This window comes from Felis catus, chromosome D1 (assembly GCF_018350175.1).
Source record: "Felis catus isolate Fca126 chromosome D1, F.catus_Fca126_mat1.0, whole genome shotgun sequence".
Lineage (NCBI taxonomy): Eukaryota > Metazoa > Chordata > Mammalia > Carnivora > Felidae > Felis > Felis catus.
In genome coordinates, this window is record NC_058377.1 from 47,920,941 (window position 1) to 47,934,991 (window position 14,051).

The window sequence follows — 14,051 nt, forward strand, 5'->3', positions numbered from 1 at the left end:
CTACACCCAGTCTTTGGGAATACTCTGCTCGGGGCATCCCTGGTTTTGGCTTTCCTGAGAATACTCCCTCTTGGGAGGGGGTCCCAGAGAACCCTTGTAGCAGATTTACAAATCTCCAAGTAACACTGTTCAGGCTCTGGTCCAGAGGGGTCCCCAGATGTGTTAGGGCCTGGGGTAGAGAGACTCTGTCACCCAGCAGTGGTGCTGTAGCTATGTTCAGATTTCCTCCTATGATCCCAGGGTACACCCCATGTGATTATTTGTGAGGTGTGGAATTGAACAGCTGTCACTTGCAGTTCCTGGCTGCAGTGTCATTTGGTTGAATCTGGGTATGTGCTTTCACAGTTTCTAACCTGCTCAATGAGACTACAACGTGGCTGTCCAAGGTTTCCTATTAAAGTCTACACCTTGACAGGACAAGGGATAACTTAGATGGTTTGTCTTATCCAGGATATGAGGAGTGGATCTGAGGATTACAACAGGCTTGGATTGCTGGGACAGCTTTTTATGGAATTATCTCCCATGTCTAAAAGACCATAAAGTGCTAGAGATACAGGCATTAAAAGGTCACTTTTTCAGTGGATGGAGTGTTTAAGTGATGCAAGATACCTCAAATACCTGTGACATTTGAATTCAAAGAGGACAGGGTGATAGCTTATTTCCTTCTTAGTGTCACTGAAGAAAAACCAGTATTGACATGTGGAAGTGCAGGCAGTCTTCTGAGACCTAAGAGAAATGGCTTCTGAGAGGTGACTGCTTTGCCCAGATTTGATACAGAAAGGAAAAACAGCCTTATAAATAGAAAAATCATAGACTTCAGAGTCAGCAGCTGTGGGTTCAAATACCACATGCGATTTATGAGACATCCAGCAAGTTATCCTTTTGGAACCTTGTTTCTTTTATTGTGTAACCTCCCTAGGTTGTTCAAAGAATCAAATAGTGTGTGTATGCAAGTGTGTATGTTTGCTTACACACACAAAGCATCTCGTAGCATGCCTGATGGGTAATGGGCTTTCAATAAATGTGTTAGTTTCTGAATACCTTAGAGAGAGATTGTTGATCTCAGTGATGATGAAAACAGACTCCCTGGAGAGGATGGACACAATGGTGTTTTCTGCATCTCTGAGAGGAGGTATCATGGCTTAATCAAGACGTCTTGGATTTAGAGGCCAAAGACTTCAGCTTGATTCATCAGTTTGCAACTCAAGATGAGAATCTGGGCAAATTATGTACCTCTATAATTCTCAGATTCCCTAACTCTAGAACATGTACTGTATAGGATTAAAACTTGTAATAGTTTTTATAGGGATGGGCCCAAACCTTCTATAATTTAGCAGGGAGAACATGAAAAAAATGAACACAAATTGTAATTGCAAAATGAAATACAGGGTTAGGGCAGTGATTTGTGTAGGTGAGAGGCCTTCATTAGCTTTATGGTAAATCTGCCTCAGAGTTTTTGGTACCTAAACGTATTCATATAATGTATCTAGTATAATAAATATTTATTGTATATATTCATGAAAAAATGAATATGAATTTGTTAATTTGACAAGCCTGAGGCTTAGAAGTAATAAATGCAAAAGTTATAGGAAAAAAGGAAAAACTCATTGAGGGTTTTATTTTCTTAAAAAAACCTAAAATAGTTCCTCTAGCTTTATGCAGGACACAGCGATTTCAAAACAATAAGCCTTCAATGAATAGGTACCAGGCACTGTGCTAGGCATAGAAGAAAGAGTATTACTTGAAAGAATAGTAAATATAGCATTTCTTGAAGACAGAATGCCTGTCAGTGACTATCTTCCACATGGAAGTTTTTGACTCTGCAATGTGTCTTGAGGTCTCCTGACTCCTAGAGAAATATCATGAAAAAGTATAGAAATATTTCAGAGTTTAAGAGTTGTGAGGGATCATTTAACATATTAGAAATATTTATTGATATATAAAATATTTGCTTGGCTTTTACTAGTACTTAAGATTGAGAGAGGCATTGGGAATGTATCAGTAGTAATATTGGAATTGATACCCACTTTTACTGTTATGGTTGTTTTAAAGGAGAAAAAATATTCTTAGCAGTTGGCTGTCCTATAGTCTACTTCATTATTTGCTTACAGAGCAAATAATTCTTTTTTACCTCTGGTTTCAGAAGTGTCTTGTTCAAGGCAAATCCCTCCTATCTGAGCAGTAGATGAGTTTTCTGTGACATTAAAAGTGAGGTTGCCTTCTTGCTAATGGAATGGTTGTAACCCTGTACTGAATGAAAACATTGCTGCTCTTTCCCTAGCAAATGACCATAGAAAATGCTTAATAGGTATTAACCTAAGACTAGAACATTATTCTTTCCACATTCGTAAACCACAGACTATCCCTGGTGGTTGGGACAGAGGTGTGTGGGTTGGCTGTTGAAGAGATCATCTTTGTCAGCCTCATATTTAGGGTTCACTGGCTAGAGTCCAGGGATTTTGGGTAGATTTATGCCCTAAATTAATCCCCTCCAACCTAAGATAAAATCTGAGGAATGTGTTTCATTAGTTACCTTTCACAGTAGGCCCATTCACACCTCTCCCTGGATAAAGAAATGGAACGTGAGTCCTTATTCCAAGCCTAACGGGATTCACTCAGAACCCAGGTCCTTGGTGAGCATGCCCCTTGGCTTTCCATCATCCTCAGGAGTGTCCTTTTGCTTTGAAAAATCAATCACTAGCACTGATATTAAAAGGGCAGCTGCCTGGGAAAAGCACTTTGCTTTGGGGCAGTCAAATATTTCAAATGAAATGGTTTCCTCCACAGAGCAGGCAATAGATTAGACACCTATCAGAGGGAGTCTTTGTCTTCTTTCAAGACCTGAGTTGCCCTGAGTGTCCTAATTTATTAGGACTTTTTTTTTTACCCCAGTAAGAGCCCCTAATATTTGCATTATGCTTTATAGTTTATAAACTGCTTTCATTTTTATTATCTAATGTGCTGTCAGCACCAGTTTTGCAGGTGAGTAGAACATACGAAGAAGTAGCTAATTTAATAAGTGATAACATCCTTATTTTACACATGCACAAACTGAAGCTCAGGAAGGTAAGGTGGCTGGCAAAGTCCATAAAATGGCAGATAGTTATGGTTGTATACAAGTCATTCAAGTCCCAAATAGCTTTCTTTCTGTTATATATTGGCCTTTCATTTACAGTTCACAAAGAACTTTCATGCATATTATTTCATTTACTTCAGGACAATTTGGCTGTAGTGTTTGAGAATATCTCTTAGATCTCTGTTCTAGTTCCAGCTCATTGTTTACTAGATGTGTGATCTTAAAGAAGATACCTCACTTCACTGACTTCAGTTTTCTTTTTGCTAAAAAAGATAATAACTTTCTTGAAAGGCCATTGTATGCATTAGAGATCTTGTGTAGAAGGCACCTAATATAGATTCTGGCTCCCAATAAATGCTCAAATAACGGCAGCTACATTTGTGATGATTAACCATTCTATGACTGAACCATTTTATCACTAACCATTCTTTGACTAATTTGCAAATGAGAAAACGGAGGCAATGAGGAGAGTCAGAAGAAAATTCCTTAGATTTCAAACGTCTTTAATAGAAAAATAAGTGTTTGTGTATGATGATGAGCTATGGGAAGTGTGGGATCTTGACTCTGGACACCATTGCCAAGACGGGTATGAGAGGACGGGATTTAACAGTTTGGTATGAGATGAATGTATTGAACAATTTGTGCTCTGAGGTTTCTCAGTGGTCAGCTTAGTTTTCATATAAATGGGGTTGATAACAATAAAAGGACACGAGGTGTTCCCATTCCTTCCCTTCTGGAGGCAGCCTCACTCTGTTTACACCTTTAATAAACCTAACTCAGCCTACTATCAGATCAAGTTCTCTCTGCTCCAGGTGCCAGAACATGTGTGGAACAGCTCACAAAGGTGTTACATTTGTACTCCAAAATGAGCTGGCAATCCCTTTTGTGTCACTTTTTACCATATAGAACTTTTTAGAGGGTATAATTGTGTTGACATGTATTATCTCTTTCATTTTTGTTTACCCCAGACAGCTGCAACCTGGTAGGACAAACTGAAAGCTCCTTGCAGTGTACTGAAAGAGTAACAGGCAAATACCAGTGTCATCCCTATTGGGACATTTGCTACATTGAGGTCTGCTACATGAAAAATGCCTCGGATAAAAATTCCTGGCACTTCTAGCTCAAGGTGAGAGGAGTCTTTGGCTCGCATCACCACTCTGGGGCAATGCACTGTATTCAGCAGCTCCAGACCCCTCACGTTGGGGGAGGTTTCCCAGTGTAACTCATTCTCTGCATTCCTCCCCGCTAATAGATGTGAGCACTGGGGCAGATCATCCAAAACTCATTTATATATGGCTTTTAAAATCCTTAAATGAATTTTTCAGCAAATTGACCTTCTTAATTTAGTTTTGCTTAGATTCTTAATTTACAACTCACATTTTTCTTAATGAACAGATATCTCTAGCCAACTCTAGGGTCAAACAAAAATTCTCAAGGTGAAGTTCTTACAAATTAACTTTAGGAACTCCTATAGAATATTAGTAATATTGATATATCTAGTGCTTATTGAATATCTTCAATATGCCAGGGAGTGAAAAAGGCCTGGTGATGCAGCAGGTAGGGATCCCTCAGACTGGTCAAGGAAGCAGACCTATAAAATTAGATTTCATATAATTATGTAACCCAGATATTTCTGAAAGCTTCTTTCCCATGGAGATGTTGTCAAACTTTGATTGAACCACAGTTCCACAGCCAGGGGAAAAAAACTCAACAACTGTCAAAAACTTACCTCCCATTTTATGCAAGTTTCTGTAGCTTTGTATTTCTTCCTGTCTCCAGTGTTCCTATGTTTCTGTATGTACACAGACAGTGTTCTGTTCTCTCTCAATTAGTGCAGGTATAAAACAAAGCCGCCTTCCAGTTTGCCCCCTCACCGACCCATTTCATTTCCTACAATCTGAGTTAAATAACGTCTGCTGATAAACTGGATAGTTACAGTGAGGGGGGGGGGGAGGTTCGCACATTTCAGATCGTGGGATTTTCCTACTATCTTGCTGTTTTCCTCTCCACCTCTGCCTCTTGTGCTCGTTCATTCAGGTTTCTTTTCTCCTTCCAAAGCCTTTACTCCTTTCCCCTTCTGCATGCAATCCCTTCTCTGCTTGTCTCTCAGGAGGCAAGCCCATCAGGCCAAGCATCTACACAGGAAGTAGGCTTTTCAAAGTATCTTTTTTTTTTTTTCATGGCTGATCTTTTACTTTAAGAGATTTTCCTAAGGAAATAACATCCTTCCATATTGTTATAATCATAATACAACTGGGTAAATGTGATGAATAGTGATGTAAAAAGTACATGAAGCACAAGGAGGGGTATCTAACTTTGCCTGGAGGGAGTGGTAATCCTAACCAGTGAAGTTGGCCAGACAAACGTGGCTGGTAGGGGGTAGGGTAGGAAAGTAGGCTCTTCTAAGCAGAGGAACAAACATGAGCAGATGTTCAGAGATGAGAAGCAGCATGATGTATGAAGGGAATTGCAATTAATTCAGTGTTTCGGAGCATGAAGGAGTAGAGAGAATGGTAGCATTAAGCTGTAGAGGCAAGTAGGGCTGGGTCACGGAGGGCCTGAAGTCTCAGGCTAGGAAGCCTGGATCTGATCACACAGACAGAAGCCATTGACAAGCTTAAGTGTGGTAGGGACTCCACTGAGTTTTTTCTTTTGGCTCAATCACCACTGTGCCTCTGGGTGCTTGTAATTCAGAGACCTAGAGCAGGAAAAGCTTAGACTGCCCCCTAGTCCATTCCAATTCACATTTAAAAGGAGGGATTTGAGGTCCCAACAGTGACTTCAGTTGTGCCACGCTAGTTGTACCAGTCTGTCCATGCAGTGTCCAACATGCTGAGTTGCAGGCCCAGAGACTGCTGGGCAGTCTCTAATTGATCTGTAAGGATGCCCACAGCAAATGAGAACCTTCCCTTCCACCCAGCTGAGCAGTCATGAAAAACTTTCTTGGAGGGGAGTCTTGGAACATAAGAATTAAATATAAAATTCTTTGAGCTTATTTTACTAAAAACAAAGCAATGGAGTTTTAAGTGGTATTGTTTTCATAGTAATGTTTTAGGGATCAAGAAGACTATGTCTCATAAAGGGCTATGTCGGCAGGCAAATAATACGGGAATGAGTAAAACATGGTTTCTTTTCTGTTACAGTTTTTGAAATGAGCCACAGCCTTCATTTCCAGATGATGGAAGGACAAGAAAAGTTCAGTCCCTTTCCAATGGGAGGGGGGAGCAAAGCAGGTGGGGAGAAGCAACACTAGAATACTGAAATTCTAAGTAATATAAAAAGTTTTCTGTTAAGTTTGTGATCTAAATTAGAGAAGTTATGTTTCCTCACAAAGGTTTAAATATATGTATGATGTGTGAAGAATCCAGGAGAACTGTGTCCTCAGTGCTCAAATGAAGACATCCCTAAAAGATAAATTCTGTATGATTCTGAGACCAGCCTAGGTTCATCCATCTCCTTATCTCTGACTCCCCTGGCAGTCTCCTCAGGCATTCCCATTCATTGTGGGGTGTGGCTGTGGGTGCCACATTGGACGCTTTCTTCCAAGCCTTACCTCCTCTCTTCCCCCCCTTTTCCCCGTATAGCAGAAAAGAGTGGTTTGGTTCTTAGAGTAGATAAACCTGGTTTCTTTCTTCTCCTTTCTAGTCAGGTAGCTTTGGGGGAGAGGTAATTATTTTTTCTAGGAAATGCAGAAAGTCTCCCATGTCTCACACATTCATCACATGCCATTCGTCGTAAGGGGTGGAAAGGACTAGCACAGTTCCTGGCACTAAGCACTCAAGTAACAACAGCCATAAGTACCCTCAAGTAAATTTACCCTCAAGTAAATTTAGCCCCAATTCCAGGACCACTGCTTGGGCCTAATTTGTGTGTAACTGTGTTTAATTTTGTACGTGAATTAAGCTTAAAATAAGTGAATGAAGCATCTGGGATCCTGTTTCTCATGTATACATTCCCTCTGTATACCTGTATGCAGTGGGTCTGGAGGCCTTTTAAGGGTAAACAGTCTTACTATTAAATATCAAAGATGAAATTAATATAACTTACTAGATAACTGCCCTCAAAAGGCCAATGATACAGGGGAGAACTCTAGCTGAGTTTGGTATCAGTCTTGTAGTCTGAGGCAGGAAGTGGTAACAAGAGCATAGAAGGCAATGAAACCACCAAATAAATGTCATTATATCGAACTTCAGTTTGCTGACTGCATTCAGATTAGCACCTCTCAGTCTCCTTAACCCCTTGTTGTAATTCTCCTGCACTGTGGATGGGGAAAATTTCACTCAGTCTCTAGAATAAGCCCAGAGGAAAACTCCCCTTTATGCCTCCAAATCATAAATGTTATCTGTTCTCAAAGAGTTTCACATCTCCAACAGGAAGGAGTTGCTGATACAGTCTAAAAGAGAACCGCCCAGGGGCTGTGGCATTTAAAAGTCAATGCTAAATGATGTAGTTTTAAAGAAAGATTCAGGGTATGTTGCCAACATTTATATTTCATATTGCTTTGTGGCACTGCTTTCAATTCCCTCTCACTTAGGTCTCTCTACGCAGTAAAGATTCCTAGGTTGCTATGGAAAATATGCACTTAAGCTTGACTGCTATGGTAACTAGTCACATATGGTGGAGAGGCATAATATGGCACAGGATTTGCATAACTAATTTGAGCGTGTTAGTGAACAGCACAATCTGTGCATAAGAGGCTAAGCAATGTGAGGCTTTTTTTTTTAAATTTTATTGTGCACACAAAAGCATTAGGTACTAGTGTCTGTTTTTATGTTTTGAGTCCTCTCTGATTTCAGGTATCAGTCCACACAGCATGCTATTGTCAGGGTATAGCATTGTGTGTTGATGAGCTTATAAAGTTGAATTGGTCTCATTGTTTTGTAGTTACATTTCATTTATCTGGAGTCTCAAGTCTTAAGCCCCCTTTTCACATTTTAAGGATTTAATTAAACTTCTATTAGTTTCTCACTATTTTACTTAATTCAACTCAATTTAATATTTATTTGAAGTGCTGCTGTTGGCCTGGATAGTGCTGTTTCTGTCTTTAATGCTTGCAATGTTTTTGTCGGTATCTTAACCTAGAATAGTGAAGAATGCATGTTAGGTAAGGAATAACTTGAAGTATAGAGGGACTTAGTTGTGGTGTTGTGTTCTCTAGGAGACTTGATTTGAAACCCTTGTCCCTGGCCAGATACTCCATTCAAAGCTTGTTTATAGAATGTCTACATTTTGCTTTAAAATTGACAGTTTAAAAAAAATGCCTCTCCTGTTAGATTCTGAGATCCTTAAAGGGAGGAATCTGTGTCTGATTCAAATGTGTCTCGCCATGGCCTGGCACAGTTCTTATCAGAGAGTAGGCTTGCCGTATATATTTTTGAATAAATAACTGAATGGGATGATGGATAAATGAGTGAATCAATGATAGGCATGTATATCTACCTTTAATCGTTTAGGGGGGAATGTTACTCAGAATATCTCGTATTTCTGTCTATCTCTTTTGTTTATAACCTCCATCTTCCTCTTAAATGATAGGAGATTAAGTAAGTTGCCTTCTTGTCTCTGTCTTTAGTATCCTCATCCTAATGTTGTTTTTTCCATGTTCTTTTACCTCATGGGGGAAAAAAAAAGATGGACTGAATCAAATGATACTCACTTCCTTTAGCAACCTGTGTCCAAAGGTCTGTGTCACTAAATGAAGGCAGGAACCACCTGCACAAGGAAGGCCCTTACCACACTTTTCCCACCTCCCTCACTGTACACGGCATGGTTAGGGAAAGCCAACAGCTGCACTGGGGGACCATGCCCTAACTCCTCTCTTTTCCATCGTCTCATACACATACATACCAGCTCCTGGTTGAATCAGCTTTAGGATAGAGGTGTGGGGAGTGAGGTAGATGTTGGAGAAGGGCAGACAAGGAGTTCCCTTTTCAATGGTTACTTTAATAAATAAAGCCTATTTTGAGAAGTACCTGGGTGGTTCAGTCAGTTAAGTATCTGACTCAGTTTCAACTCAGGTCATGATCTCACACTTCTTGGGATTGAGCTCAGCGTCTGGCTCCAGGCGCAAGGGGATTCTCTTTCCCTCTCTCTCTCTGCCCCTCCCCTGCTTGCACACATGCGCTAAATAAATAAATAAATAAATAAATAAATAAATAAATAAATAAATAAAACTATTTTGAGATCATTGTAGGTTCACGTGCATTTGTAAAAATGAATATGGAGAGATCACGTGTACCCTTTACCAGTTTCCTCCAAGGGTTATGTTTTGTAAAACTATAGTGCAGTGTCAAACCAAATTACTGACACTGATACAGTTAGGACACAATACTTTGATCACAACAGAGATTCTGCATGTTGTTTTTTCATAGCCACATTCACTTCCACCCCCAATCCCTTTATAACTTTTGGCAACCACTAATATGTTCTCCATTTCTATAATTTTGTCACTGAAAAAATATCATGAAATTATAAATTTATTTGGGGATTTTTTTCTCTCAGCATAGTACTTTGGAGTTTTATCCAAGTTGTTGTGTGTGTGAATCAATAGGTCTTTGTAAATTCTGAATAGTATTTTATGGTATGGACACACTGCCGTTTGTTAACTCAAAGGGTATCTTGGTTGTTACATTTTAGGTTATTACAAACAAAGTCATTTGAACTTAAGTTTCTTTTCTCTAGAAAAAACGTCTAGAACAACTGCTAGTTTGTAGGGTAGTTGCATGTTTACTTTGTTGAGAGACTTCCAAGCTTCTTGAGTTGTAACATTTGACATTCCCACCAGCCATGTGAGTGATTGGGTTTCTCCACATCTTAAATCAGTTTTTGATGCTGTCCCTCCTTCTTACTTTAACCATTTTGTGTGCTGTAATACCTCATTGTGGTTTTGATTTGTGTTTCCTTGATGCTTAATGATAATGAATATCTGCCATGTACCTATTTTACAATCTGTATATACTCTTTGGTGAAGTACTTATCTTCTGATTGGATTTTATTTATGGTTGAATTTTGAGAGTTCTTTACATATCCTAGATACTAATCCTTTGTTGCTTTTATGCTTTGCAAAAAATTCCTCTCACTGGGTAGCTTGTCTTTTCATTATCATAATATGGTCTTTGCAGACCATATGGTTTTAATTTTAGGGAAATCCCATTTATCATTTTTTTTTAATGAATGTGCTTTGGGTGTTCCAGTCCAAGAACTCTTTTCCTAACAATAGATCCTAAAGGTTTAATTTTTTTTTTAAAAGCCTTACAGTTTTAACTTTTACATTTAAGTTCCTGATCCACTTTAATTTTTGTATAATGAGATTTAGATGAAAGTTCATTTTTTTTGCCTATGGATATTCAATTGTTCCAGCATCATTTGTTGAAAGGGCTATCTTTTCTCTACGAATTTTATTTGTACCTATGTCAGAAATCATTTGGGCATGTCCTACCTGTTCCATTGATCTATGTATCTATTCTTCTTTGAATTCTACATAGTTTGAATTACTATAGTTACATATTGTCTTGAAATCAGTTAGAATGATTTTTCTCACTTTATTATTTTCCAAAAACGTTCAAATTAGTCTAGTTCTTTTGTCTTTCTATATCGATTTGAGAATTATCTTGTTGATAGCTACCAGAATTCTTGCTGGGAATTTCATAGGAATTGTGTTAACATGCATATAAATTTGGAGAGAATAGTTTAATTTTGAATTTTACAATTCATGAACATAGCCTATTTATTTAGGACTTCTTTGATTTCTTTTATTAATGTTTTGTAGTTTTGGGCTACAAGTTCTGTATATGTATTATTAGATTTTCACCTAAGTATTCCTCTTTTTGTGTGCAATTGTAAATAGTATTATAATTATTAGTTTTAGTGTCCCCAAGTTCATTGCTAATATGTGTTGCTGAATTTTATTTGCTAATATTTTTAAAGGACTTTTTTCTGTCTGTATTCTTGATGGATATTGATCTGTACTTTTATTTTTGTATTGTTAGTCTGAGGTATTTGAACAGTATTAGAAATGGATTGGGAAGTGTTCCTTCCTCTTTGGTTTTCCATAAAAATTGGATATTGGCATTAATTTTATTTTTTTTAAATCTGGGACAATTCTCCAATGAAACAATCTGGATCTGGAGATTTCATTTTGGGAAATTTTTTAAATTACAAATTTAATTCCTTTGAAGGTTACAATGCTCATCAAATTACCTATTTCATATTGGGTCGGTTGTGGCAGTTTGTGTTTTTCAAAGAATCCATTTCTCCTAAGCTTTTAAATGTATGTGTTTAGAGCTGTTTTAGTATTGATTTATTGTCCTTTTAACGTCTGTAAGTTCTGTAACAATAACTCCTATTTCATTTCTGATACTGATAATTTATACCTTTTTTTCTTTTTTCTTTGTTTTTCTTGCTAGATATTTGTTAATTTTGTTATCTTTTCAAGCAACCTGCTCTTTGTTTCATTGATTTCATCTGTTGATTTTCTGTTTTGAATTTAACTGATTTCTGTTCTTGATTTCCTTCCTTCTGCTAGCTTTGATGTCATCCTTTTACCAGTTTGAATAAACTAAAAACCTAGCCCCATTTATATCCCTTTATTCCCGTTTATAATATAATTTTAATAATATAATTATAATCATGATTTTCTTAAACGTTTTCTGCATTCACTTAGAAGCACATCAGATGTATTACAATTCTTGTCTCCAATGTCAAACATAATTTAGAAAACTTAACCAGGAAAGTCTGTATTTACCCATTTTACCCCCCCCCCCCGCTTTTTTTTTAGTAACCATGTTATTTCTTCCTTTTGTTATCACTTATCATTTCTGTTTAAAGAACTTTCTTTAGATTTTGGTTGTGGGGGGGGGGGAGGTAAGTGTGCCAGTGACAAGTTATCTTAGTTTTCTTTTATCTGAGAATGTCTTGATTTTGCCCTTAGTTTCTGATGAATTTTTATGGGTACAGTATTCTGAATTGACAGTTCTTTTCTTTCAGAGCTTGAAAAATGCTGTGTTGCTCCCTTATGGCCTCCAGAAAGATTTCTGATGAGAAATCCACTGTCATCCAAATAGATTTTCCCTGTAGGTAAAATGTCATTTCATTTTTGCTGCTTTTACAATTTTTTTTTTTTTTGCCTTTAGTTTCGTAAGATTGACTATAATGTGTCTTGGTATAGATTTCTTTGAGTTTATTCTGTTTGGGGTTTGCTTAGCATCTTGAATCTATAGAGGGGTGTGTGTGTGTGTGTGTGTGTGCACGCATGCACACACACACACACATTCATGCAACTGCTCCAAATTTGGGAAGTTTTCAGCTATTATTCCTTTGAGTGCTTTTCTATACCTACCATCTTTCTTCTTTCATTCTGGGACTCTGATTACACAACTCTTAAATAGATTGTTCTCTTCCTACAGTGTGAGGCTCTTTTCCATTTTTGGAGGGAAGCAGTGATTTATTCTCGCGACTTACATTGTTTTATCTTTCTGATCAGTGATTTTTCCCTCCATCCCTTCCATTCTTTTATTGAGGTAGGAGAAAGGGGGGAGCAAGTACCATTTCATTACTGCTAAGCGGGTACAGAAATCTATGTTTCCCATCCAGCCTCTGTTGACACTAAGGAGAGGCAAGGCTTCTCATGATTGCTGAGTAGAACCGGGAGTTCAAGCTTTCCACTAGGCTTCCACTGATACCTCCCTTCTGCTACTTCTCTCTACATGGTTCCTACAGACACCATGGTGGATGGAGTTGGGAAGGTATTGTCTTACTAGTGTTGAATGATAGTGGTGAAATTTTGACCCTCTAGCAGTCCTCCTCTGACACTACCTCCCTGGGGAGAAGAAGGGGTGCCTTGGTACAGCCAGGTGGGAGTGGAGGTCCAGGCTCTTCACATGGTCTCTATTGACACAGCTCTTGATGGGGATAGCTTTATTAAGTACCAGATCCCAGGCCATCTCTGACACTATCCCAGAAGGAATGTTGGGGAACCTCATTACTGGCCAACAATGGTGAAATCTAGGCTCCCCACTTGGCCTTTTTTTGTGTGGGTGGGATTAGGGCCATAGTTTTTTGTGTTGTATTTGGTAGGAGGAGAGATCTTACAATCTGAAAGTTTTCTGTCTTTCTAGGCCTTCATGGCCTTTTGACTAGAGAGGAAAGGCATTTCTTAGAGCTTTTGGTGTCTCTGCCTGTTGGCGTCTTTGGTTTTCTGGCTTTTTCAGCTCTAACTCTAGAATAGATGAAACAAACAAAGTGCAAGGAACTCAGCACCATGTTACTTCTCTAGTCTCTAGGTCTGTAGATGGTGAGCTTGCTTTTCTCCACCTTAGAGAGTCTTATGTTCTCTGTACAATGCCCAGGGTTTCTAGTTGTACTCAGTAGAAAGAATTGGAAAAAGCACTCCCACTTCATCTTTCCAGAAGTAGAAGTATGTAGGCTTCCCTTTTATTATTTGTTTAGCACTTGGCATTTGTCATGTGGCATTTTTCCTAAAATCTGGGACATTATTGCCACTACTATTTGAGAGATATCATTCCAAGCTACACAATCTGTCTGGCAGTGTCACTGCAAACATAAAGTTGGCAGTAGTCACAAGCTGAATACAAAGACTGGAGTCTTGTTCTAAGCATAAGCATGTATGACCAGGACACAATCATCGGGAAATCACTGTCATCACCATAATATTTACCATGTATGCACCGTTTTACCATCATTCCTAGTAGTAGCAATAATGAAAACAGCAATAATAATTGCCACCCTGTTTGGGGTACCTGTTTCAAAGTGGTTTGAATACACCATGCAATCAAATTCACATGTCAACTACTTTTATGTACATGCTTTTTTCTGTGTGTGAGCTTATTTAGTATTTACTAACAGACTCTAGGTATTACTAGGCATAAAGGAGAACAAGATAGCCTAGGTCCTTGCTATCATGAGGGAACAAATAATATATAAGCAAAGACATGTACAAGCAAATATTTAGGCAGAACAT

The 14,051-nt window shown here is 38.3% G+C and overlaps 1 protein-coding gene and 1 long non-coding RNA gene across 16 annotated transcripts in view; both read left to right on the forward strand.

Moving 5' to 3' along the window:
- The window catches only part of LOC123380693, a 111,608-nt gene extending 100,450 nt beyond the window's left edge, over window positions 1–11,158 (forward strand). Inside the window, exons 2-3 of the long non-coding RNA XR_006586776.1 lie at window positions 4,045–4,202; window positions 6,220–11,158. This is a non-coding gene — a long non-coding RNA (uncharacterized LOC123380693). The remainder of the gene's footprint in view (window positions 1–4,044; window positions 4,203–6,219) is intronic.
- The window catches only part of DLG2 (discs large MAGUK scaffold protein 2), a 2,054,427-nt gene that overhangs the window by 772,800 nt on the left and 1,267,576 nt on the right, over window positions 1–14,051 (forward strand). The gene's annotated exons all lie outside the window — the stretch shown is intronic.